Here is a 4,989-nt window from a genome sequence, read left to right as displayed (position 1 = left end):
GAAAAGTTGGTAAAATCAATGTTGATATTCTTGATGATCACACTGGTGGCTTAGAAGATTCGGCAGCGTGGCTTGCTTCTTATGTTGGTACACTTATTTGCACGTATGCACCGATTGCTACATCCTCTTGGTCTAAAGTTTTTCAAGATGTGAAAGACTACATAAAAAACCGTTGTTTGGTAATAAGCTACATCTCAAGCAACTAAATATATAACATGTCACTTTCAAGTTACTTTGTATTTATACTAATTGTTTATAATTTTTGAAAGGATGAGTTTGAGCTTAATTTTGGCCGAAGAGAGGATCGATTAACGGTTGAGGAACTGATGTCAAATGCATTTTGGAGGTACAAAGGTCGATGCCATGCACATTATAAGAAGTTCAGTACTACAATAGAGGCGTACCAAAATCCATTCCAAGCAATTCTACGAAATGAATGAGAGAAAGTTTGTGATATGTTTGAGGATCCTGCTTATTAGGTAATATCGTTGCTATCTTTTTTTAATAGTATATCACAGAAGTTTTAAACATATAGACTAGTATTTTTTTTTAGCAACAGAGTACTATGAACAAAACAAATAAATCAAATTTAAAGATAAATCATCATGCAGGTTCTCGATCTTTCTATTGTTTGTCTAACAAAATGGTAAGTTATTTTAGTACCCGTAAAATATTAACATATAATACACATTTTTTGATTTAAGTTCTAATATAAATTTTCCTTTTGCAGAAAGAAGAAAATCTTGCTGACTATGATTTGACCCAATTGTATGCTAAAACACATAAAAATCGTGATGATGTTTGGGCCAGTTCCGAAGCAGAGGCAAATTATGTAAGTTTAAGTTTTGTTAATTCCATTGTCACATAATATTTTTGTTACTTATACTAACTTTAATGTTTTTGTTTTTGTAGGACAAGATGATATCTCTTAAGGAAACTGTTGCGGATCCATCTGATGCATCATCTGTCAACGATGCTCAGATCCTTTATCAAGTTTTTGGATCACGTTCTGGATATTTGAGGGGCTTAGGATGCTATGTAAAACCATCATCATCCTATTCTCGAGCCAGATCGAATGACGACAAGACTAAGGAATTGGAGGAAGCAACACTTGAGATAGAACGATTGAGGTCCAAGGAAAAACAGTTGCAGGCCCGATTAGATCAAGCAGCGGATTTGGAGGCGAGATTAAAAGAGAGGATGCAGTTGAATAACCAAAAAATGTTTGAACAATTCCAGTCAAGGATATCCCAAAACTCTATGTCACCATCGTAGTCTTCAAATTTATCTTTTCTTTCATTGCATTCAAATTATAATGTTTCAAAACATTTGAACAATTGATGTTTGAATTACAAATTGTGTAATATTAGTATGATATTTTTAATTAAATTCTGATCTGTATGATTAATACAGTTCGAACGGTAAATTACCATTTGTAATTACATTCGAACCAAAACAGACTCATTCAAACAAAAACTAACCCATTCGAACGACAAAAGAGAAATACAGACGTTCGAACAATAAATTATTTGTTTGAACAACAGTTATGTGCAAAACCTCATTCGAATGGATATAATTTCTGAAAATAAAATTTCTGTTCGAACATACATAATTTTTGTTTGACTGCAAGTCGTTTGAAAAATTTATTAGGTCGAACGCATAAAATCTGTTTGAACACTTCGTTTGTTCGAATAGGATCAAATATGGACATTAGTTCGAATGAATATTTCATATTGTTGGAATGGACATCTCGGTTCGGAAGGAGAAATATTCCATTCGAACAATATATTGAGATGAAATCGGTTCATCTAAAAAAAATTATTCCTTCGAACGGTTTTGAGTGGATCCGCCCAATTTCGTCTTTAAAAATGATTTTTTGAGACGAAATTTGATTTTTTTCTCCTAATAATTTTTGAGACGGTCTTTCTGAGATAGATTTGAGATAAAATATTTTCATCTCCAAATATAATTTGGGGCAAAAATTATGTTTTTTGAGACAAAATTTTTTGTCTTAAAAACACAATCTCTTGTAGTGATAGGTTTATGAGGTAGGCATTATTTAAAAGAATAAGGGTACTCTTACACATTTTTTACTACTGCTTTACCATCTCAGCTTTTTTTTTTTCCTTTTACTATTTGAATCTAGACTAAAAATTCAAGAACATGACCTTTTTGCATAATCTTGAAAAGAATAAATTCAATCAACTAACGTAATCATGTAATTTAATTACAAATAAATTTAATTTTATAAAAATTAACCTTCTTTTACTTTTTGAGTCAATTTTTATAAAATTGAATTTATTTTTAATTAAATCACATGATTATGTTGGTTTCTTGAATTTATGTTCTTCTAGATTATCCAAGAAGATATGTTTTGGGACTTTTAATCTAGATTCAAATAGCAAAAAGAAAAAAAAAATAGCTAAGTAGTAAACTAATAGCAAATGAGATGTAAGGATATCATTACACAAAGAACAATATTATACACCACACTATTATCTCACTATATAAGATGTAGCACATTTATCACTGATAAATAATTATCCAATAAAGGATAATCCAATTGTGATAAATCTGCTATATCTTATATAGTTTGATAAAAGTGAGATGATAGTGTGGTGTATAGAATTTTCTTTCTAAGAAATTTTCTACTCATATATCTAGCTAGCTAGTTCGAAATATTTGGTGTTGAGTATTGACAATGGCAAAACCAAACGCAATTGTAAAATCTGTTATTTTGGAGGTTACCTTTGCCATTCAAGAAAGACTCCCATATTAGATTATGCATATTTTAGCCAAAATAATAATAAAATATTTTTTTTATTATTAATTTTTTTCCCTAAAATTAATTTTTTTTAATATAGTTTGCAATTAAAATCCACTACATAAGATCTATAAATATAAACCAATTGTGTTGTCTTAAAATTGAACATCAACAATATACACCACTGCAATAGAGAAAAAAGGAAAAGGAATAGAAAAAATGGGAGGAGAGAGAAAAATAAAGCCGTTGGGTAAGAGAGAGCAAGTGGGAGGAGAGAGAAAAAAAGTAGTCAAATATCGAATGAAGGGTGAATAGTAGATCTACAAATATGTAGAAACATTGTTCATAGTAAGCAAAACATTTGCATATGGCTAATCTAAGCTAGTAGAAAAAGTGAGATTGTTAGCTAAATATGTGTTTGAATTTGCATTTGGCTAGACCAAAACCAATTAAGGGTGACAAATTCTGTTTTCGGATCGTGTTCGTGTCGTGTCAAGTTATGAACATTCAACTATATAGGTCAATCCGAACTCGGCTCGTTAAACTAAACGTGTCAAATTTCAAACCCTAACCCAACCCATTTAAATAACGGTTCGTATCATGTCACCCATTTTGACCTGTTTAATAATTAATTAGAAATAAACTAAGACAATACGACCCATTTAAACCTGGTTTATGTAAATAGGTTGAACTAACATGCATAATTCATTTGGTCTGATTTTCATAGTTTCACATGAAAGTTAAAATCTATATTTATTAGTAGCCACAATATCTTAAAAAATATATATCAATATTTTTCAAATTTTAACATATAATAAAACCAATATTACAAACCATACAATAACAAATATGAGCATTGGTCTAAAATTACAATCCCAACAATAAAAACATAAACACACTAAGAAATATCAATATTACAACTTAACAATAATAAAATTTTAATTTTAAAATAAAATCTAAATGAGTCAAAACGGGTTGATTTCATGTTAAAAGGGTCATCTTGTTAATAAATCGTGTCTTAACGGATCAACCCTTTTTGATTCGAACCCATTAACATCAAATCCAAACCCGCTAATTTTGTGTTGTGATCATATTGAGTTCACAGGTTGTATCACATATTGGCACCCCTAATGCCAATACTCTTAGTCATTTCAAATTTTAATCCATACATGATCAATCTAATACTTTTAAGAAGGAACATCTAGGTTTTTCTTTTCTAGTCAAGTTTGTAATAAAATCATTTTTGGATATAATTAAATGTGTACGTACATAATTGAGAAAAAAAATTAAGGTTGGTCCTTGTAAAAATAAGAAGTTATCTTCTTATGGTTAGTGAATATTTGTTCAAAAATAAATCCATCTTAATTAACGTACAACCTTACCTAACTAGGGTATTCTTCAAGCCTTCTTGCTGCCATTTATCATTCGTTATCGGAACTAGTTGAATTTTTCTCTTCTTGATATGTTCATAATCGTTTTAACTAAGGGATTGGAAGTCCACAATGGCATGCATGCACACGAAAGCATTAAGATTTCAACTATGTACGTGCATTAATGCATGCATCCTTTCTCCTCTATAAAAGGCACTGCTACTCGGTTTGCTAGCACCGAGCATTAAGCAGAAAGCATTGGTATGAGAAAAGATGGGAAAAGATGATCCTCTGGTTTTGAGAAAAGATGGGAAAGGTTTCCTTGTACCTTAGTGTGATGCTACTACTATTGATGGTGGCTGAGTGTCGAAAATTGGAGAAAGTTGAGTATACTGAGAGCATAAGATGTGGTTTCGATGGAGGGAGTGGAGGAGGATTCTGTCAGGGTGGTGGTGCTAGAGGAGGCTTTGGAAGTGGGTCTGGTGGTGGTGGGATAGGTTAGGTGGTGGCTTTGGAGGTGGGTCCGGTAGTGTGGAGGTTTAGCTGGCAAATTTGGAGGTGGGTTTGGCGGTGGTTCTAGAGGACGGTTTGGAGTGGAGTAGGATGCGGTGCTGGTGGTGGCTTTGGTGGTGGGCTGGTTCGGTGGAGGAATTGGTGGTGGAATTTGATCCCAAAATTTAAACCATCTCATGAATTGCCATGCCATGCTTGATAGTACAAAATCATGTAATCACAGCTTTGAATAAATGAAGTTATTGCTTGGCGCTTGATTGGTGTGAAAATAATGTATTCACTGCTTGACAAAAAATGCAATAATCAAATTACAGAAATGTAGATCTATCTTGAAAATTCAAA

At 32.0% G+C, this 4,989-nt stretch overlaps 1 long non-coding RNA gene across 1 annotated transcript; it reads left to right on the top strand.

The window, feature by feature from the left end:
* Nucleotides 1-4,183: 4,183 nt before the first annotated feature.
* Nucleotides 4,184-4,989, top strand: LOC121245959. Its single transcript, XR_005937033.1, has 2 exons — nt 4,184-4,607; nt 4,652-4,989. It is a non-coding gene; the product is annotated as an uncharacterized LOC121245959 (long non-coding RNA).

This window comes from Juglans microcarpa x Juglans regia, chromosome 1S (assembly GCF_004785595.1).
Source record: "Juglans microcarpa x Juglans regia isolate MS1-56 chromosome 1S, Jm3101_v1.0, whole genome shotgun sequence".
NCBI classification, from domain to species: domain Eukaryota; kingdom Viridiplantae; phylum Streptophyta; class Magnoliopsida; order Fagales; family Juglandaceae; genus Juglans; species Juglans microcarpa x Juglans regia.
The sequence above is the reverse complement of the archived record's forward strand: the minus strand, read 5'-3'. Positions and strand labels throughout refer to the sequence as shown.